Genomic DNA, 23751 nt, shown 5'->3' on the forward strand with positions numbered 1-23751 from the left:
GTACAATCGGATTAGAACGCTTTACTAGATGTTAAGAGACCAATTTCTCTCTACAAAGAAAAAGCAAGCAGTATCTGGTTTCTGAGAATTTGCATTTTTACAAATTACAACTTCTCAAGGATTTAGAGGGAGGATTTTTACTGCAGCCCTGTTAAGCAAAGCCCTTGCTAAAGAAACGTCGTGATATTCATGACGATGGAAGGTCATGGCCTTACACGTTTGGTCAAATTGGGTGTTGGTTTAAGCACTGTCTTCAAAGGCTCACTTTGATCATATTTGGAGATGAGCAAAATCTTAATCTAGTGATTAGAAGACTATTCAAAAGTGAATAAACAGTAAGAATGAATAAAGAAAAGGAAAATATGAAACAAAGAAAGGGAATGCTGACCTAAGAAATCTTACAAGGAGGGAGAAGTCAAGAATCTGGTTTTGGAGCCAGTTTTCATACCTCTTTTTCAACTAGACCAGTAATTGTCAAGATAGGTAAATTCTTTCTGGCTCTAAAAATTCGTGCTTTTATATAGCTGTGATTCACTGAAACCATTGACAAATTTGGGATCACATGCTCTCTTTACCAGTTAAAAAAATAAACGTAATACTACCTACCATATTTACAAAGAAATATGGAATATATGCTTCACTTAGCTATTTTATCTTAACATGCTTAGTAAACCAACCATATTTTGTGGTCATTTTTATAAAAGGTAGCTCCACCTATTTTATAAGAGTTGTTACTTCAGTCAGAGTCAAGCTAGTCCCATCTGTAACCTTAATATTTAGATTTTTGTGAACTTACCATTTGAATTGGGGATTTGCTTTCAAAATGTTTGGTATGTTCAAAAATTATAAAATATGTATTAAAGTTATATTAAACATCCTCCATTCATTCTGAATTTTTGGAGCAGTTCTATTTTAACTTGATAATCTAACAGCATAGGCATAAAGAAAGAAAAAATGTATTTTTTTAATAACTGAGACTAGTTGAAATTATTTAAAACAAAGCACCAAAATTATGGCAAGTTTTACCCTTACAACTAATTGTTCTATGGCAGATTTGAGTTGGTCAAGTAGTACATGGCAATCATTTGCTTCCAAGGAACTCTCAGATAGTCTCTTTCAAAAGATTTATGCCATGCAATTATTCCACTTACATAGTAACTTATATCCAGGAAAGCAATGTTTATATGTTAAAACACCTGGCACTGTTTCACTGCAAATCTTACAGTAATTTTCTGTCTGCTGTGTTAAATAGTGGGATGAAATCCAAGCAGGAATGACATTGGAAATTTGGACTCTGTACTAGAAAGAAGCCACTCACAAAATCACCTGAGAACACTGGCTTTCTTTTCCTGCGTGCACGCGCACACATACACACACACACACACACACACACACAAAGCATACATTATAATCTTTCTAGCTTCCAATTCATTAACTTTTTGTGGTTGTAGAGGAATCTATAGTTTTGTCATATTGTTAAAACTTTATTTTCATTGTTTAAGTGTGGGACATTTTCAGCCTTATTTTTCTAACCCACTATGTTTTTACATACATATGAAAAAGTTAGTAAAGAGAACAGATAAATTAATTATGAAATATAATAAAATTGCTTTTCCAGTGTCATATGATGCTGAAATTTTATAATAACCTCTGTGCTTTCTATGAATAATTCCCAATAATTTTTAGATCAAGATATTCCTATTTCCAGCATCTCCTAAACAAATCAAAATCTTTTGCATTCTCTTTGAAGGGAACAAAATATATTCTCCTAGTTTAACAGAAATTTTGTGTTGATAACTTCTTACCGTCTACAGAAATACCTCAAAAATGTTGCTGGTTTGGTTCCAAACCACCACAAATATTGCAATAAAGTGAGTCACACAATTTTTTTGGTTTCTCAATGTATATGAAAGTTATGTTTATACCATACTGAGGTCCATTAGGTATGCAACAGCATTTTGTCTTTATATTTATATATATATTTATATTTATATTTATATTTATATTTATATTTATATTTATATTTATATATACCTTACCTTGAAAATGGTTTAATGCTTTTTTAAAAATAAAAAGTGTAATGATCATCTGAGCCTTCAGCAATTCCTAATCTTTTTGCTGGTGGAGAGTCTTGTTTCAGTGTTGATGGCTGCTCATGGATCAGGGTAGTAGTTGCTGAAGGTTGGAATTGGTGTGACAATTGCTTAAAATAAGACAATAATGAAGTTTGCTGTGTCAGTTGACTTCTTTTCACAAAAGATTTCTCTGACCATGGAATGCTGCTTGACAGCATTTTATCCATAGTAGAACTTTTTTCAAAATTAAGTTAGTCCTCTCAACTCTGCCACTGCTTTATCAGTCAGATTTATGAAATATTCTAAATTCTTCGTTGTCATTTCAGCAATATTCAGAGCATCTTGTCCAGGAGTAGATTCCATTTCAAAAAACAAAAAACAAAAAAAAAAAAAAAACTACTGTTTTTACTCATCCACAAAAGCAACTCTTCTAGCATCTAGAATGGTGAATCCTCTCCAGGTGCTTTTCAATTTTCTTTGCCCAGATCCATCAGAGGAATCATTATCTTTGACAGATGTAGCCTTACAAAATGTATTTCTTAAATAAGAAGACTTGAAAGCGAAAATTACTCCTTGACCTATGGGCTGGAGAACAGACATTATGTTAGCAGGCATGAAAACAACATTAACCTTCTTGTATATCTTCATCAGAGCTTTTGGATGACCAGATGTATTGTCAATAAACAGTAATATTTTGAAAGGAATCTTTTTGTGGAGCCAGTAGCTCTCAACAGTAGGCTTAAAATATTTAATAAAATATGCTGTAAACAAATAAGCTAATATCAGATTTTCTTTTTCCATTTCTAAAACACAGTCAGAGTAGATTTATTATAATTCTTAAGGAACACACGATTTTCAGTATAGTAAATGAGCATTGGCTCCAACTTAAAAGTCACCAGCTACGTTTTACTCTAACAAGAGAGTCATCCTGTCCTTTGAAGCTTCAAAGCCAGGCACTGACTTCTCTCTAGCTGGGAAAGTCCCAGATGTCATCCTCTTCCAATACAAGGATGTTTCATTTACATCGAAAATCTGTTGTTTAGTGTATCCACCTGCATCAATGGTCTTAGCTAGATCTTCAAGATAACTTTCTGCAGCTTCTGCATAAGCACTTGCTGCTTCACTTTGTACTGGTGTATTATGGAGACAGCTTCTTTCTTTAAATCTCATGAACCAAACTCTGCTAGTTTCAAATTTCTCTTCACCTCTCTCTCTCAGCCTTTATAGAATTGAATTGAAGATTCTTCACCTCTCTCTCTCAGCCTTTATAGAATTGAATAGAGTTAAGGCTTTGCTCTGGATTGGACTTTGGCTAACAGGAATGTTGTGACCGGTTTGATCTTCTGTTTAGACCACCAAAGCTTTCTCCATGTCAGCAATAAGACTTTTGCTTTCTTATCATTTCTGTGTTCAGTGGAGTACCACTTTTCATTTCCTTCTTGAATTTTCCCTTTGCATTCACAACTTGGCTAGCAGTTTGGCTCAAGAGGCCTAGTTCTCAGCTTTTGACATGCCTTCCTCATGAAGCTGAATCATTTCTAGCTTTTGATTTAAAGTGAGAGACATGAGACTGCTCCTTTCACTTGAACACTTACAGACCACTGTAGGGTTATTAATTGGCCTAATTTTAATATTAGGTCAGGGAATAGGGAGACCCCAGGAGAGAAAGGTAGTTGGGAGAACAGCCAGTTGGTGAAACAGTCAGAACCACACATTTATTAACTAAATTTGCCATCTTACATGCGCACAGTTTATTGCAACCTAAGACAATTATAATAGTAATATCAAAGACCAGTGATCATAGACCACCATAACAGATTCAAGAATAATGAAAAAGTCCGAAATATTGTGAGAATTACCAAAATCTAACACGGAGACATGAAGTGAGCATGTGCTGCTGAAAAAATGGCACTGGGAAACTTGTAACACAGGATTACCACAAACTTTAAAGTTGTAAAAACAGAATATTAATAACAAATAAAAGCAATATCTTCAATGTGCAGTAAAGGAGGGGTCTCCAATCCCCAGGGACTGGTACCCTCCCTGTTAGTAACCCAGCCTCACAGCAGGTGTGAGCTGTGGGCAAATGAGCATCACTGCCTGAGCTCCATCTCTTGTCAGATCAGCTATGGCATTCAATTCTCATAGGAGCCTGAACCCTATTGTAAATTGGACATGCAAGTGATCTAGGTTGTGTGCTCCTTATGAGAATCTAATGCCTGATGATCTGAGGTGGAACAGTTTTATCCTGAAACCATTCCCCACCAACTGTCCATTGAAAAAATTGTCTTCCATGAAACCAATCCCAGGTGCTGAAAAGGTTGGGGACCAATGCAATAAAGTGAGGCACAACAAGTTGAGGAATAGCCATATGTATTTAAATTGCCATCCTCCTCAACTCTAAGCAGTAAAAAATCATTTCTTTAAATGCTGAACTTAACTGGATTGTAACTCAATTGTAGCTTTCCATGTTCTATTCACTAAAATATCACTTTGGTGTACTTCAAGCTTTTTCTTTTTTGCCTTTTATAGAAAACTATTGAAGTATAATTGACATACAATTAACTGCATATATTTAAAGTGTACAATTTGATGAGTTTTGACATATAGGCATATCTATGAAACCACCAGTCAAAATACCAAATGTTTCCATTCCCCCAAAAGTTACCTCATGCCCATTTATAATCTATAGCTTCTTCCACTCCAGTCTCCAGCGTCCACTGACCAAGTTTCTTCTTTGCATTTTCCAGTTTATATAAATTGAATCATATTTTATGTGTCCTTTTCTGTCACCTTTTTCTGTCGACTTCTTTCTATTGCCATAATTATTTTCAGATCATCCGTGTTGTTGTACATAGCAATAGGTCATTCTTTTTTACTTCCAAGTAGTATGTCACATTGTAGCTATACCACAATTTCTTTAACCATTCACCCCTTAATGAACATTTGGGTTACTTCTAGTTTGGGAATATTAAAAATAAAGCTGCTATGAACATTTGTGAAGAGGGCTTGGGTGAACCTATGTTTTCATTGCTCTTGGGTTACTACCTAGAAATGAAATGGCTGGATCATATGGTAGGGTATGTTTAACTTAAAAAACAAAATCTGAAGTGTCTGTGCCATTTTGTATTCCCATCGCTGTGGTAGAAAGCTTTTGAGGCACTTCAAGTTTTCTGCCAGAAGCTTTGTATGTTATCCAAATTCCTTACCTCAAATCCCCACAGCATCTCATAAAGCAGACGATATATACCCATTTAACACATGAACAAACATGAGACAATTTACCTGTTACTAAGTATTGGAGCTGAGATTCAAACCAGATCTAACTGAAGACAGAGCCAGTCACTGATCTTTGTTTGGCTTGGTTTTGTTTTTGTTTACCCAGCCTCCTCTCTTTTTGCCTCCAACCCCACTAGTAAAACATGTGATCTCCTGTATCACAAAGAGATCAAACTCATTCGGATCTATATATGGAAAAGGCTTTAGCCAGAGAACCTGGATTCATTAGTAAGAATAGAGAGATGAGATTAGTGGGAGAGACACAATAAGGAAAAAATTAGCTCTGGCTCCCCTCAGTGTTCTGCAAGATATGAGATTATAACAATTAAATAGAAACGTATGAGTCCTAGTTCATAGTTCATAGCTTGTAGGAGTGCTGCCTACAAGCTATTCACCCCCATTTGTCTCCTCTTATTTTATTTGATGCTAACCAAGTTATTTCTATCTTATGCAATAATGTCTCTCTCATTTATCTTTTAAGTGTTTTTTAAAAACATTTACAGAATATTTTCATGTAATCAGGTGAACAGAAAGAAGCACAGAATTCATTCTACATAACCCAAGGTTACATGCATGTTATTAACTTATACTATCCCCATCCCTTAGCATGGTACCTAACACACAATAAATACTCCATAAATACTTTGTGGTCAAAAATCAAAAAACCCAACAGGCCAACTGAGTAGAAACACACCATGGAGATAAGTCAAGAAGACTGTCTCACAAAGTGATGTGAGAAAAAACTGAGGCAGGAAAACGGTCCTACGTGTAGTAGACAAATACAACAAACCACCCCAAAACTTAGTGACTTAAAGAAGAAACATTTATTTAGCTCACATTTCTGTGGACTCAGTTGGGCTTATTCACGTGTCTGCAATCAACCAGCAGTGTATTGTCTCAATCATTATCTGACAATTGGCTAACTGTAAGCTTGAGTATTGGAGATAAGTAAGCCATATGCCTTTTTATTTTACTTTACTTTAAGTTCCCGGATACATGTGCAGGACATGTATGTTTGTTACATAGGTAAACATATACCATTGTGCTTTGCTGCACCTATCAACCCATCACCTGGGTTTCAAGCCCAGCATACATTACTTTTTATTCTGATACTCTCTCTCCATACCCCACCAACCCTACCAGGCCCCAGTGTGTGTTGTTCCCCTCCCTGTGTTCATGTGTTTACATTGTTCAGTTCCCACTTGCAAGTGAGAACACATAGTGTTTGGTATTCTCTTTCTGCATTAGTTTGCTGAGGATAATGGCTTCAAGCTCCATCCATTTCCCTGCAAAAGACATAATCTCATTCCTTTTTACAGCTACATAGTATTCTATGGTGTAATATTATGTAATATAGAACATTTTCTTTATCCAGTCTATCATTGGTGGGAGTTTGTGTTGATTCCGTATCTTTACTATTGTGAATAGTGTTGCAATGAACATACGTGTGCATATATCTTTATAATAGAATGACTGATGCTTCTTTGGGTAATACCCAGTAACGGGATTCCTGGGTCAAATGGTATTTCTGGTTCTAGATCTCCCAGGAACTGCCACACTGTCTTACACAATAGTTAAACTAATTACACTCCCACCAACAGTGTAAAAGCATTTCTATTTCTCCACATCCTCTCCAGCATCTGTTGTCTCCTGATTTTTTAATGATCGCCATTCTAGCTGTTGTTTCTTGCTTTTAAATAATTGCTAGTCTGATCGGTGTGAGATGATATCTCATTGTGGTGTTAATTTACATTTCTCTAACCAGCAGTGATGCTGAGCTTTTTTTTATATGCTTGTTACTTGTATATATGTGTTCATGTCCTTCACCCACTTTTTAATAGGGTTGTTTGCTTTTTTCTTGTAAGTTTGTTTAAGTTCCTTGTAGCATCTGGATATTAGACCTTTGTCAGACGGATAGACTACAAAATTTTTCTCTCATTCTTAGGTTGTCTGTTCACTCTGATGATAGTTTCCTTTACTGTACAGAGTTCTTAGGTTTAATTAGATCCCATTTGTCAATTTTTGCTTTTATTGCAATTGCTTTTGATGTTTTCACCATGAAATCTTTCCCCATGCCTATGTACTAAATGGTATTGCCTAGATTTTCTTCTAGAGTTTTTATATTTTTGGGTTTTACATTTAAGTCTTTAATCCATCATGAATTAATTTTTGTATAAGGCCTAAGAAAAGGATCCAGTTTCATTTTCTGCCTATGGTAGCCAGTTCTCCCAGCAAGGTTAATTAAACAGGGAATCCTTTCTCTACTGCTCATTTTTGTCAGGTTTGCTGAAGATCAGATGGTTATAGATGTGCAATCGTATTTTAGAGATATCTATTCTGTTCCATTGGTCTATCTGTCTATTTTTGTGTCAGTACCATGCTATTTTGGTACTTCAAACTATACTTCAAACAGGTAGTGTGATGCCTCCAGCTTTGTTCTTTTTGCTTAGGAGTCTCTTGGCTATATGGGCTCTTTTTTGGTTCCATGTGAATTTTAAAGTAGTTTTCTCTAATTCTGTAAAGAATGTCAATGGTAATTGAATGGGAATAGCATTTAATCTGTAAGTTACTTTACGTAGTATGGCCATTTTCACAATATTAATTCTTCCTATCCCTGAGCACAGAATGACTTTCCATTTGTTTGCATCCTCTTTTATTTCCCTGAGCAGTGGCTTGTAGTTCTCCTTGAAGAGATCGTTCACATCCCTTGTTAGCTGTATTCCTAGGTATTTTATTCTCTTTGTATCAAGTGTAAAGGGAATTCATTCATGTTTTGGTTCTCTGCTTGTCTGCTGTTGGTGTATGGAAATGCTTGTGATTTTTGTATGTTGATTTTGTATCCTGAGACTGCTGAATTTGCATATCAGCTTAAGAAGTTTTGGTCTAGAAAGCTGATGGGGCTTTGTAGATATAGGATCATGTCATCTGCAAACAGAGACAGTTTGACTTCCTCTCTTCCTATTTGAACACATTTTATTTCTTCCTCTTGCCTGTCTTCCCTGGCCAGAACTTCCAATACTATGTTGAACAGGAGTGGTAAGAGAAGGCATCCTTTTCTTGTGCTAGTTAAAGGAATGCTTCCAGCTTTTGCCCATTCAGTATGACATTGGCTGTAAGTTTGTCATAAAAAGCTCTTTTTATTTGGAGATATATTCCATCAATACCTAGTTTATTGAGAGTTTTTTACATGGAGGGGTGTTGAATTTTTATCCAAGGCCTTTTCCTATGTCTATTAAGATAATCAGGTGGTTATTGTCTTTAGTTCTGTTTATGTGATGAATTACATTTATTGATTTCCATATGTTGAACCAGTCTTGCATCCTGGGGATGAAGCCCACCTAATCATGGTGGATGAGGTTTTGATGTGCTACTGGATTTGGTTTGCCAGTATTTATTGAGGATTTCTGATTGGTTTCTAAGAACTCCTTGATTTCTGCCTTAATTTCATTATTTACCCAGGAGTCAATCAGGAGCAAGCTGTTCAATTTACATGTAGTCATGTGGTTCTTTTTCTTTTTGGGGGGAGGGGAGGACAAAGTCTTGCTCTGTCACCTAAGCTGGAGTGCAGTGTTATGATCTCAGCTGTTATGATCTCAGCTCACTACAACCTCCACCTTCTGGCTCAAGCAATTCTCAAACCTCAGCTTCCCAAGTAGCTGGAACTAAGGGCACATGCCACCATGCCCAGCTAATTTCTGTGTTTTTAGTAAAGACAGAGTTTCACCATGTTGGCCAGGCTGGTCTTGAACTCCTGACCTCAAGTGATCCACCCTCCTTGGCCTCTGAAAGTGCTGGGATTACAGGCCTGAACCACCACAACTGGCCTACAAGTAGTTATGTGGTTCTGAGTGAGTTTCTTAAATCTCGTGTTCTAATTTGATTGTGCACTGTGTTCTGAGAGACGGTTTGCTATGATTTCAGTTCTTTTGCATTTGCTGAGGAGTATTTTACTTCCAATTATGTGATTGAGTTTAGAGTAAATGCTATGTAGCACCAAGAATAATGTATATTCTGTTATTTTGGGTGGAGAGCTCTGTAGATATTTATCAGGTCCACTTGATCCAGAGCTACGTTCAAGTCCTGAATATCCTTGTTAATTTTCTGTCTTAATCATCTGCCTAATATTGACAGTGAGGTGTTAAAAGTCTCCCACTATTATTGTGTGGGGAGTCTATGTAGGTCTCTAGGAACTTGTTTTATGAATCTGAGTGTTTCTGTATTGGGTACCTACATATTTAGGATGATTAGCTCTTCCTGTTGAATTTAACTCTTTACCATTATGTAATGCCTGTCTTTGTCTTTCTTTATCTTTGTTGGTTTAAAGATGGTTTTGACAGAAACTAGGATTGCAGCCCCTGCTCCTTTCGGCTTTCCACCTGCTTGGTAAATTTTCCTCCACCCTTTTATTTTGCATCTATGTGTGTCTTTGCCCATGAGATGGGTCTCTTGAATACAACACAGCTATGGGTATTGACTCTTTACCCAGCTTGCCATTCTGTTTCTTTTAATTGGAGCATTTAGCCCATTTACAATCAAGGTTACAATTGTTTTATGTGAATTTGATACTATCATCATGATGCTAGCTGGTTATATTGCAGACTTGTTGACGTAGTTGCTTCATAGTGTCTTTGGTCTTTGCATTTCAGTGTGTTTTTATAGCTGTTGGTAATGGTTTTTCTTTTCCAGATTTAGTGCTTCCTTTAGGAGCTCCTGCAAGGCAGGCCTTGCTTGCTTAGAAAGGATCTTATTTCTCCTTTGCTTATGAAGTTTTGTCTGGCAAGATATGAAATTTTGGATTAGAAATTCTTTTATTTAAGAATGTTGACTATTGGTCCCCAATCTCTTCTGACATGTTGGGTTTCTCTTGAGAGGTCCACTGTGAGTCTGATGAACTTCCATTTGAAGGTGAAGTTTCTAGTCTTTCTCTCTGGCTACCCTTAACATTTTTTCCTATATTTTGACCTTGGAAAATCTAATGATTATGTGTCTTGGGGTTGATCTACTCATGGAGTATCTTACTGGGGTTCTCTGGATTTCCTGGATTTGAATATTGGCCTGTCCTGCTAAGTTGGGAAAATTCTCCTGGATGATAACCCAAAATATATTTTCCAACTTCGTTCCATTCTCCTTGTCTCTTTCAGGTACAGCAATCAGCTGTAAGTTCAATCTTTTTATATAAGCCCATACTTCTTGGAGGTTTTTTCATTCCTTTTTATTCTTTTTTCTCTAATCTTGTCTGCCTGTGTTATTTCCACATGATAATCTTTGACCTCTGAAATTCCTTCCTCTTCTTAGTCTATTTGGCTATTGATACTTGTGGTTGCATTGTGAAGTTCTTATGCTGTGTTTTTTAGCTTCATTAGGTCATTTATGTTCCTCTCTAACTAAAGAATAACCAGTTATTCTGTTATGTTTTATTGCGGTTCTCAGATTCTTTGCATTGGGTTAGAACATACTCCTTTAGCTCAGTGGAGTTCATTATTACCCACCTTCTAAAGCCTACTTCTGTCAATTCATCCATCTCAGCCTCTGCCCAGTTCTATGCCCTTGCTGGAGATGTGTTGTGATCATTTGCAGGAGAAGAGGTATTATGGGTTTTTAAGTTTTCAGCACTTTTTCATTGATTCTTTTGCATCTTCATGAGTTTATTTAGCTTCAACTTTGAGGCTGCTCACCTTTGGATGGGGTTTTTATAGAGACTTTTTTGTTGATGCTGTTGTTGTTGCTTTCTGTTTGTTTTTACAGGGCTGCTGCAGTTTGCTGGGGGTCTACTCAAGACTCCTTCACCTGGGTCCCTCCTGCACCTGGAGGTGTTACCAGTGAAGGCTGCAGAACAGCAAAGATGGCTGCCTGCTCCTCCCACTGGGAGCTCTGTCCCAGAGAAGCACTGACATAATGCCAGTGGGAACACTCGTGTATAAGGTGTCCAATGACCCCTCTTGGGGGGTCTCACCCAATCAAGAGGCACAGGATCAGAGATCCACTTAACAAAGCATTCTGGCTACCCTTTGGCAGAGGGGGTGCTTTGCACAGAGAGAAATCGCACTTGTCCGGACTGCCTGGAGCCAACAGGGAAAAAGACTAAATCTGCTAATCCAGAGAGACTTTGGCCATTCCTTGCCATCGCTCCCTGAAGCAGTTCCATCCCTGGGACATCAGAGTTCTGTTTGTAAGCCCCTGGCTGGAATTTGCTGAAATTCCCTCAGGGAGGCCGCACCTAGTGAGGAGGGATGGGTCAGGGTCCAGCCTAAAGAGGGAGTCTGGCCATGATCTACCACAGCCACAGTGCTGCGCTGTGGGGAATTCCTCCTGGGTCCAAACCGCCCAGTCTCCCTGACATCAGCAGGGAAAAACCAGCAAACTGGAATGGCCATAATGGCTGCTGCCCTTCCCCCTCCAGCCTCAGTCATATTAGGCAGCAGGTAGCCAAGGTGATGATGGTTGTCCCTCCCTGTGAAAACTCAGTAGCCTTAGGCAGTCTTCAGCTGAGTGGCCACCAAGAATCTGCACAGCTCTGTGTTTGGGATCCAAGGCTTTGGTGGCATAGGCTCACAAGGGGGATCTCCTGACATGAGGGTTGCACAGATTTGTGGGTAAGGTGTGGTTTCCTGGGTAGGGTAGCACAATCATTCACTGCCTCCTCTGGCTGGGGGTGAAAGCTTCCCTTTCCCCATGCGGCTCCAAAGTAGGCTGTCACCCCCCTCTGCTTTTCCTTGCTCCCCATGGGTCACACCAACCACCTAGTCAGTACCAATAAGAGAACCTGGATACCTCATTTGTCAGTGCAGGATTCATTCACCGTTTTCGTTCTTCTCAATGGGAGCCTCCAACTGCAGCTGTTTCTAGTCAGCCATCTTGACCCTTTCCTGCCATACTTATTTTATCAGCCAACTGGCCAGCCTAGATATTTAATATGGAAAGCAGAGTATTCCCATCATAGATGAAAGGACACCTGTCTTGGGTAAACACAACAAGTTTTTCTAAAATATCACATTTCTGGACTTACTCCCATGATCAGTGTAAATAATGTAATCTCTCCAACAGCACTCACCAGTACCATGAAACATGTCTTTATATTCTTTGTCTTTCTAGGAAGCACAAATTTTGCAAGATTTATCATATTTTTCACTTTAGACATAGAATTAATTCCAATGCTTTATTTTATAATTGAAATCGATCAACCTTACACTAAATTCTGACTTGTTATGCTAGAAATCACTAGTAACTTTTTTTTTTTTTGAGACAGGGTCTCACTCCTGTGACCCAGGCAGGAGTGCAGTGGCACATTCACAGCTCATTCTAGCCTCAATCTTCCAGGCTCAAGACAGCCTCCCACCTCATTTTTTTCACATTTTTGTAGACACAAGTTCTCACTATGTTATCCAGGCCGGTTTCAAACTTCTGGGCTCAAGTGATCCTCTCACCTTGGCCTCCCAAAGTGCTAGAATTACAGGTATGAGTCACTGTGTCCAGCCCACTAACAACTTTTATATGGCAGTAGTATGTCATCTTTGGTGCATGGACCTGACATCATCTATTTTGGTTACTCAGATGTTATTTGTTTACAACTCTTTTTTTTAACCATGTTTCAAAATACTGAGTTCATGAGAATGTTATAAATGGCTTTCATTTATAACATAAAGAATATATTATAAATGGCTTTCCAAATGGACTTGATTTGAATCTTGGCAGCATCATACTGCATCTGTCAACAACCACTTTTCTGCCTAGTTAGGTCCAACTCATTTGCTAAGGCTGAGGACAAGAGTTATCTTCTTTAGGAAAACATCCTTAATTTCCATAACCCACTGTATTAATTATTTCTCCTATGTTTTCCCAAACATATATACTTCCCTCCATCTTAATACTTATCCCATTGTATTATAATTTTACTTTTTATAGATTATCCAACATTAGACTGCATGCCTTTGGAGTATACATTGATGTACATCTTTGTTTCACATAGTAAACCTGCAGACATAAATGGCTGAGTAATGAATATATTTCAATTTACAAGGTTAGGGAAAAATATATGGTCACATTTATTTTAAAATACAGTAATAATGACTTTAAGCTTCAATCCTGCTGATCATAAGAGTTATATTTTCCAAACTGCTAGAGTCCCAAGTGGTTTCTGGCAATCTTGAAAAATGCTGACATGGTCTTTAAAATTATCCTTTGTATACACACACACACACACACGCGCGTGCGCGCGCACACACACAGACAAGAAGCTCAAATGCACCCCTACGGTCTCCTTTGTCTTGCTGACCTCCAGACTTCCACCCATTTGTTTCTGTTTTCTACATTTAGTTGCTTCCATGCACTTTTGAGCACTAAACCTCATTTCAGAATTGTAAATAAAGTACAATTTTCTCCAATAGCTGAACCACAGTAGTTCCTAGGGTACAGGGGATGTTCCACTTCTCCACAACGTTATACTCAAAGATCAAACAAAAATAAGCCCTAGACTCTGGAAGCACCAGCTCTGCATGATTAACTCATTTGAGTTACAAGCACATAAACATTTTCTTTAAGGTGTGCCCACATTGCCAGAGTATCTAGGTACAAAAGAAATCCAGTATCAGCTTCAGGCTGAACCTAGTACTGGGTCTTCTCTATGGTAAGTTAGGTAACTTAGGTACTGGGCTTAAGTCCTCCTTCATTCCAGGTATCTAATACCTAAAAATCCTCATTCCTTGTGAACACTGTGGTCCTCCACAGGGAGGATGAAGTGAGATAGGCAATCTTGATCTCATTCCCTGACGGGATGCTTATTGAGTTCAGAGACCAGAATAAGAAAGAATCCTTGGGAAAATCTAACTTTTTTATCTAGTAGTTTGAAGTAAAATTTGAAATTAGAGGAAAGGGCCTTCTTGTCTGAAAAATTCTGAAGACAAGAGGCTGGCTTATGTGATCCAGAACAGCAATCAAAAGAGAAAGGTCATCAAATAGTCAAGAAACAATTCTGTCATTTCAGGGGGCAAGGGCATATGAACCAAGTGGCTTCACAAAAGATAGCAGCCTAAGACATTAAGGCAATAAGAAGAAAAAAAGAGCTGTTTCTTAACTGAACTTAACAGTTTGCACCCATGAATTAATTCATTAGGTTCTATGACTATTGGTCTTGGACAATTAATGTTTCCTCTAATCCTCTTTCTTTCTGCCTGGTTTATTAGATTAACCAGATCACCTTTGGCCTTTGAATTTTTTTTTTTTTTTTTTTTTTTTTTTTTTTTTTTTTTTTTTGTCCTCTTTCCTATACCCACTTCCCCAACATAAGGCTGTTGGAAATAGACTCTCATTTTAGTGGGAAATCAAAGACTTGACATGCTGATATGGTTAGACTTTGTGTCTCTACCCAAATACTATTGTTGACTGCAATCCCCATAATCTCGTAATCTCTACCAGTCAAGGGGGAGACCAGGTGGAGGTAACTGAATCATGGAGATGGTTGTCCCCATGCTGTTCTCGTGATAGTAAGTTCTCATAAGATCTAATGGTTTTATAAGGGGCTGTTCCCCCTTCACTCGGCACTTCTTTTTCCTGCTGCCTTGTGAAGAGAGTGCTTTGCTTCCCCTTCACCTTCTGCCATGATTGTAAGTTTACTGATGCTTCCCCAGCCAAGCTGAACTGTGAGTCAATTAAACCTCTTTCCTTTATAAATTACCCAGTCTCGGGTATTTTCTTATATCATTGTGAAAATAGACTAATACACATATGAAGATACATTCTGAAAGAACAAACCACGATGAAAGTCAATTTTCAGTACCATGCTTAAGAGGAGTATCCTATTCTTCTGTATTATTTGCTAGCTAAGTAGATATTAATAACAGCAAATTACATTCAGTCTCAGGGCTAAAAATGGGAGAAGGGGAGTGAGAGCCACTGAACTATTTAGCTACACATTAAAAACTACTTTCAACTAAACTAAGTAGTGGACAATGTTTACAAATTTTTTACCAAAAACGGGAAAGAAAATGAATACTTTTCATTTTTGTAATAGTTTTATAAGATAGATACTATCTCATTTTATAACTTACAATCTGAGGCTCAGAGATTAAGTAACTTGCCCAAGCAATTAAGTTATAAAATAAGGGCATCCAGAATTACAAAAACATTATTTTTACTCAAGAGCATCAACAAGAATTCTTATTTTCTAGTTCCAAGTTCAGTGTTCTTTTCATTTGACATATTGTTGTGATTTAAGTATTTTCAGAAAGCTGAATTCTAAACTTTAAAATGTCTCCATCCAAACTCTCTGTAGATTTCTGCACAAATTTTCACCCACTTTTAATATGGTAAGAGGATTATTTCCGTCATTCAACATGATGAACGTGTTGCTTGAAAAGTTAAGAGCTTCTAATTCCCTATGCACTTTGGCCACCCAGCGTCAAAACGGGCAACTGCAGGCAAATGCTAACATTTTTACAGACAAGCATCACAGTGCATGCTGTCTGTTTTAGAGCAACAAAAATAAACCATGGCAGAGGTCCCAGTCTTCGAATAGTAAAAGCATGTACATATTGAAGATACTCTCACTACAGAGAAAGTACATAAAAATGAGTAGCCAAATTTTTTAATGAAAATTTTAGTAGCATTAGTGAAAATGATGTACTGAATTCCAAAATGCTAGAAACAAAGGAGTAAAAAATACTAAGAAGAAGAATAAGAGAAAACAAGATAGAATGTAATCATATGTGAAGAAGCAGCCAAAAATAAGAGAATGTATATTGTCTTTTCACACTTTTTAAATGTAGAAGTTAATTAGATGGGTAAATGAATGAGAACACAGACAATGAGACACACACACACACACACACACCAAAAACAACAATGACAACAACAACCACCAGTGAAATTGCCAATATTGTGTTATTCAGAGAAATGTCTAGCTAGAAACCTATGGCAGTCAAGTTCTACCAAGTTGTGATGACAAATTCAAGTGAGCAGTATCAGCAAGAGATCTTTAGGACTAATGTTAGAACACGGTCATCTGAGTGGATTTACTGCACACTTAATTGTACATAGATAGTACTTGCCCTTTGTGAGCACAATCTAATAAAATAAAAATGATGTTATCACCAAAGAAAGAAGCTATTAGCTCATTAATCCAATTACATTAATGACAAAGAGATGGGAACTTCAGAGATGGGTATAGAGCATGTGCTTATTTAAAATTTTAAAAGCAGAAATATGACCATAGAACTCTGAGTATGATAAGAAAAGGATTTTAAATACTAATATATCTTCTTTTATAATCATTCAGGGGTTGGGCTTGGGCCCCTTGGGTCAACCTCTATTTGAAATCCTGTCATTTTAGGGTGTCTGCCCAAACACAGTGCATGTATGTAAAAGGCTATACATGTAGATTAGACCAGTGGCTCTCAATATTTGTATCAGGTTCCAGACATGGGATAGAAAGCACTCTCATATGTACACTTGAGTTACTCAAAATTCCAGACTCCTTTCCTGAAAGTCCTTTCTCTTCCACTGAAAAAAGCATAATGAAAGTCAGTAAAAGAACAATTATAGTAACTATTCTACTTTACATTTCAAAGTAAATACTTCCCAAAATTTAATACTCTGTTAGTAGTAACTTTATTATTAACGACCTACTTCACAACAAATTATCAACTAGTATGAAACCTATCGTTGAGAAATAAACATTGCTAAAGATCATAATTTGATTATCCCTTTTGATTCAAGGTATACAGCAAATTAGGGAAAAGCAGATAGAAAGAAATTTAATGTATACCTACCATCAGCTAACAGAATTGGAAAGGAAGTTTCAAATAGTACTCAGTTCTCCTTTATTTCCAAAAATTTGTGTTCAAAATATCCCAGACCCAAAACCTTTCTGTCATTTTAATCATATTCAGCTAGGGAAATTTAACAACCTCTCCAAGAATCCACCTATAAGGAGGTGCTTCATTGACCCCTGTATTTCACATATAAGTCTGTTTCTTCAGGTTTTGCCCTTTAAGGGGTTTGGACACGCATATTTTCATCCTTTATGATCATGTTTCATATTCCCCAGAGATACCCTCTAGGAATAACTCCTCTCTGCCACCATTAGACACTTTCCAAATTTGCAAACTATTATAGCTGGGCCTACCAAAGTCCTCTGACATCCAGGAAGGAAAAGTCCCTCTCCTCTTCTGTTGAATAACCATTCTCTAAATATGTGTCCTATTTTCTTGGCAGATAGAATTGCTTTCCTTTGAAAACCTGTTACAATAGTTGATATTCTCATATGCTCTTCCAAAATAAAAAGGCACTAAAAAAGTGAAACACTTGAAAAATGCTTTTTTATTCATTTGGCATTCTAAATTATCAAAGGTGTAAGCCATTTCTCAAGAGAAATGAATATAACTGTACTGATACAACAGATTTCTTAATGGTTTTAAAAAGAAGAAAAAAATACATCTAACCACAGGAATCCAAGAGATACAAATGTTAAGGTAAAAATTATTAACAGAAGATTAAAACTTTTAATATCAGAGTACCTAAAGATGCCCGAAAATAAGCCTACATATATGATTGCTATCTGAAGTCTTTGTTTCATATGTTAGTTCTAAAATAAAAGAGTACAATTATGAAATTATATAAAATAGAGGCCACAAATTTTAGCCCATCTCTGAATCAATTCAGGCCCAGGAGCCACTATAAATGCCTGTCTTTTCTGCTGGGTTTACACCAAGCAGCTTCTAATATACCCCGCCACTGCTCAGTCCCTTCTTACTTGAGTAAGGGGCACAGTCAGAGGAGTAGAAAAATGAATAGAATAGTGTTAAAGCCACGCTTCAGAATTCAGGTAAAAACAAAATCCTTAATTGTACTCTGTTTATAGGTAAACTGCCCAGTTTTCAAGATGATTACCTGAACCATTTAGGTAAGTTTAATTTGTTTAATAATTTTTAAAACTATAAGTTGCTATTAGGTACTCCTGTGTGTGGTACTGTGCTTTGTTAATACATATGGTCTTGTCTTTCAAAATTTATAATCCAAGCTAAGTAATAAATGCTTATCATCCACTGAAATTCATTACTCAATTTTTCTTTTTTACTACATGAGTAGGTAGCCTCAACCTATGAATAAGATGCCTTTCAAGATTTTATATATTCTTTTGAACTCAGAATGTCCCCGTCCTATAGAAACTGATTAAAATGGAAATTAGGTTCCTAGACCTAATTACAAACAAGCAAGAAACTATTAAACACAGAGATACTGAACCAAGTTCCCAGTTTGCATCATTAATGGTATGTAAACACTGTTTAGACTTTCAGCCATTTTGGGAACCACTGAGTACCTAATGAAGGCATGTACTTCTAAAATTTCACAAACCACTCAGGTGCACCAGGTTAAGAAGGGTTGATTTACCCCATTTTTTTTTAGGAATTTAACTGCCAATGTAAGAAATAATCCCCCTTATAAAAGAATGATTTATGACACCCACCCACCTCATTTGGTTTGGGTATATCCCCACCCAAATCTCATCTTGAATTCCCACATGTTGTGCGAGGTAATTGAATGACAAGGATAGTTTTTTTCTTGCACTATTTTTGTGATAGTGAATGAGTCTCATGAGTTCTGATTTCAAAACGAGAGTTTCCCTGCACAAGCTCTCTGTTTGCCTACCACCATCCATATAAGATGTGACTTGCTCCTCCTTCCATCTGCCATGATTGTGAGACCTCCCTAGCCACTTGAAACTGTAAGTCCATTAAACCACATTTTCTTCCCAGTCTTAAGTATGTCTTTACCAGCAGAATGAAAACAGACTAATATACCCCCCAAAATTTATATGTTGAAGTCCTAATTCTTACTATTTCAGAATGTAACTGTATTTGGAGATAAGATCTTTCTTAAAGTAATTAAGTTAAAATGAGGTCTTTAGGGTGGACCTTAATCTAATGTGACTGGTGCCCTTGTGCCCTTGGACACAAACATGCACACACACAGCAATACCATGGAAAGATAGCCAAATAAAAAGGCCTTGGAAAAAATCAACCTGCCAACACCTTGCCCTGAGAAATCTAGTCTCCAGAACTGTGAGAAAGTAAATTTCTGTTGTTTAAGACACTGGTCTGTGGCACTTTGTTATGACAGCCCTCACCAACTAAGGTACTCATTATCCCCACCTTCTAATATAATATGCCTCTAAGCAGTAAGAAGCAGTGATACCATTCTAGAGATAGTATCTTTAAAGGCTTCATTTATTTTGATACTCTAGAGATAGTATCTTTAAGGGCTCCATTTATCAAAATAGGAAGTTCTGCTTACATTCCAGCACCAGTGCTGAGACCCACTCTCCTGACTCAAAGGAGCCAGGCTAGAGAGAAAAGGAAGTTGTGCAACTCTCACCTAACAGAGATTACTAAGAAGCAAAATCACTACTTTTGCACAAGCTATCTCTAATCTTCATAAGAAACCAAAACTTTCCAAGACACTCATGCCTCCAGATTTTGGAATTGAAGAATGAAAGTCAGTGTCTACTTGTTTACATTTTTGGTTATTAGTAAGTCTGTTTTTCATAAATTGTTTATTAATTGAATGCAGATGTGCAATCACCAAAAGCAGCCCTGTGTGTCATATCTCTAGATCATTTGAGTTTTCCCTTCTCAGTAGTTGCTCTAACAGTGGAAATAACCTGAAATGGGAAAAGGCCAGGTAACAGAATATAAGAACAACAAATTTTCCAAAACATCTCATAGCCTAGGGAAGTATTGACATTTTCACCAAGCTCTTGCTATTCAGCTCTGCTTTTCAGACACAAAAAATTATCTGAATACAATCTTTCTCAGGGAAAATTTACTGCAGCCACAGTCTCTGCTGGAAAAAAAAGAAAGAACTTGTTTCAAAAAAAAAAAAAAAAAAAAAGGAGGAAGAACTTGTTTCTCTTGATAAGGGAAACAACTTGTTTCTCAAAAAACAAAAAGAACTTGTTTCTCAAAAAATAAAAATAAAGATATGGCACTTGCAACTTACTTTTTGTGTGACCTAAACTCCCTGAATCTTGGTTTCTTATTTGTTGACAGAGAGCTCTTATATAATAGCAGCTACTCTAATGATAACAGTTGTGATGAGCATCAAATAAAATTTTATATGAACTACTATTTGTAAAGACCAGTGGGTTTTGCCCATCAAAAGACAGGGTTCCTAAAGAACCTGTATCACCATGGCAAGTGAATAAAGTAGCAATTTCCTCAGTCCTTCCCCAAGGGGACCTTACCAAAAGCCATTTTCTCAGCTAAGGAAATACCCAAATGTTTCAAGGACTTTTAGACACAGAGTTGACACTAAAGCATTATTATGTTCCTCTGATAGAAAACCAGCATATGGGGGTATAGTAATACATGGAGTCTGGCCAAGTTCTATCCAACTGTGGGTCCACACACCCATCCAGTAGTCACCATTGCTGTGGCTAATTGTATAACGGTAATGGACATGCTTGGTATTTAGCAGAACCCCGATGTTGGTACCTTGGGCTATGGAATAATAGAGAAAGCTAATTTTAAACTCTGAAACTGCTCCTCCCCAAGATAAATTTTAACACACAGTATTTCATCTGTTTGTTAGTGGGGGTATGGGGAAGTGGTGGCAGAGATTAACGACACCTTTAAAAACCTACAGAATATTTGGTTGCTGATTCTCATCATATTCCCTTTTAATTGACCAGCAAGGACCCTACAAAAAACAGACATATCTTGGAGAATGACAGTAAAGTAAGGCAAACTCAATCAGAAAAGTAGTCCCAATTACAGATGCTGTGCCAGATATGGCTACTCTGCTACAGCAGATTACCATAACCTGTAATACACAGTATACTATTGTTGATCTGAAAAACACTTTATTTTCCATCCTTATTGGAAAGGTCAGAAATAGTATGAATTCACTTGTAACTGATAGGTATATATATTTACAGTCTTACCCAGACTTAGGTTCATTCTTTTGCCCTCTGTCATAATGTTTTTCAAAGAGACCTGAACTGGTCATTTGGCAAAACATAGCATTGGTCCACTATATTGATGATGCTATGCAAATCGGACTGGACGAGCAAGAAGTTATCATATACATTATGGTATAGCATATGCATTCCAGAGTGTGAGAGTTAAACCGTATAAAGGTTCAGCGAAATGCCATGTAGGTAGTATATGGGAGTCCAGTTGTCTGGTACAAGCCACGATATCCTCTCTAAACTAAATAAATTATTCCATCTTACATCTCCCTCCACAAAAAGGGAAGCACCATGCCTGGTATTCTAGTATTCCTCTTTGGCTAATATGTTCAACATATTACACATTAGCAAATAATGTTCTTACCCACTCACCAGATAGCATGCAAGGTTACAAGCTTTGAGTGTGATCAAAAGCAGGAGAGAGCCCTGCAGCAGGTACAGGGAGTGGTTGGGCCATATGATCTGGCAGACCCTTCAGTATGAAAAGCATCAGTGATAGGAAAAGATAATATATGGAATTAATGGCAAGGCCCTAAAGTAAAATCACAATGTAGAGCCCTAGGATTTTGGATCAAACCATTCCATCTTAAGTATGAAGTTACACACCATTTTTTTTTTAAATAAAAGCTCTCTGGAGTACAATTGAGCCCTGGTAGACAGAGAGAAAAGACAAAGAGTCTAATTACGGAAGATAAGTGATTAGTGACCTAAAATTGCGCGTTATGACATAGGTTCTCCCAGTCCTGCCTAAATCAGTCAAAGAAAGTTTCTTGCCCAAGATCAAGTCCCTTTCCTGAGGGAAGCCCACTTTCACTGACTGATCCAGATGTGAAGTTATAAGGCCCAGCCCTTCATTCAAAGTGGACCAACTGTGAAAGGCCGTATCTGTTCCAGAGCTTCCCTCTAGGTGACTGAACCATTGTCACAACTGCATTACACTTCAGATCCCCCATGAATATTCTTACTTCCTCTGTTCTCCCATGGAAATCAGGACATTGATCCCAAGGACATTCTTAAGTAAACTTCTTTCAGACAAATTTGCATCTTAGAATCTTTTTTCCCAAGCAAACATACCTGAGATGGTTACACACCAAAATGCTATTGAGTTAAGTAAGTGAAAATGAGCCAAGGGAAAAAAAGTTTTACTTCTGAACTTTTCAAAACTAATGCTGAATTGAATTTATTTATTTATTTAGAGACAGGGTCTCTCTCACTCTTTTGCTCTGGTTGGACTGCAATGGCAGGATCATAGCTCACTGCAGCCTCGGCCTCCTGCGCTCAATAGATCCTCCCACTTCAGTCTCCCAAGTAGTGGGACTACAGGCACACACCATCACACTGGGCTTTTTCAATTTTTAGTAGAGATAAGGTCTCATTATGTTGCCCAGGCTGGTCTTGAACCCCTAAACTCAAGCAGTCCTCCCCGCTCAGCCTCCCAAAGTGCTGGGATGACAAAAGTGAGTCACCGCACCTGGCCTGAATTTTAATTTATAAAGAAAAGGAGTGGAAAAAAGAGTCTCTCGTACCTATGTCTGACGAACACATCCTCTGTTACTTGAAATACTATTATTTGATCAGTTGGGTAGGCTCACATCCTGTGAAGGATAATGTTAACCTGGAGAACTACCACAATTTGCTATTCAGCAAAGAAAAAGCTAAATGTTTTAGCCCAACCCGTATTTGTGTTTGCCTCCTGTAAAAATTCTGAATTTCATTCACTCATTTAACAAATATTTATTTAGCGCCTACAATATGTCAAGCAAAGCTCTATATTTTATAATATAGTACTACTATCTTTATGTATACCCTTAAATCTATGAATGAAATCGATGTGTCATATATTCTTGGATATAATATTATACATAGCCATTTATTTTCTTTCTCTTTTTTTGATGCTTTCTCATTGCAAGTCACAAAGTCAATAAAGCAATGATAATCAGAGTAGATATCAAAAGGACATTTAAATTGGAATAGTTTTATATTTACCAAAGATATGCTGAAGGACATTTTTTTCAGGCTGTTACACATCTACATAGGAGATTCAATAAAATCATACTTGCAAAGTAGCTAGACATGACATTTTGGATTTGAGACGATAGGATTAAAATGACAATATATGAAAACTGTAATGTATACAAAATTAGAAAAGATGGGGACAAAATAGTATTTTAATTACTGACAATGAATAATATATCAAGGAGAATATAGCAAAAGAAAATTTGTGAGAAAACATTTTTTAAAGAACACAAACAAAATAACTTAAAAGTTTCTCATATTAAGATTATATCTCTGCAAAATGATGAATAAAAATGTGCTCCAGCTCTGAAAATAAAAACTTAGGTTAACATATAAGAATTCAAAAACAAACTAAGAGAAACTCATCTCTGGAATCACTTAAAGTATAGAGATGAAAACTTAGCTTCAGTTAAAATTATA

General features: G+C 37.0%; 1 protein-coding gene across 4 annotated transcripts in view; it reads right to left on the reverse strand.

The window, feature by feature from the left end:
• The window catches only part of TAFA2 (TAFA chemokine like family member 2), a 545001-nt gene that overhangs the window by 486647 nt on the left and 34603 nt on the right, over nt 1-23751 (reverse strand). For 3 of the 4 annotated variants that reach the window (XR_012518470.1, XM_074402828.1, XM_074402826.1), the window contains exon 3: nt 2040-2660. The exons of the other annotated variant lie outside the window; for it this stretch is intronic. The gene's annotated coding sequence lies outside the window, so the exon portion shown is untranslated. The remainder of the gene's footprint in view (nt 1-2039; nt 2661-23751) is intronic. 4 annotated transcript variants of the gene reach the window in all.

The sequence above is a fragment of the Saimiri boliviensis genome, chromosome 7 (assembly GCF_048565385.1).
Source record: "Saimiri boliviensis isolate mSaiBol1 chromosome 7, mSaiBol1.pri, whole genome shotgun sequence".
Taxonomy (NCBI): Eukaryota; Metazoa; Chordata; class Mammalia; order Primates; family Cebidae; genus Saimiri; species Saimiri boliviensis.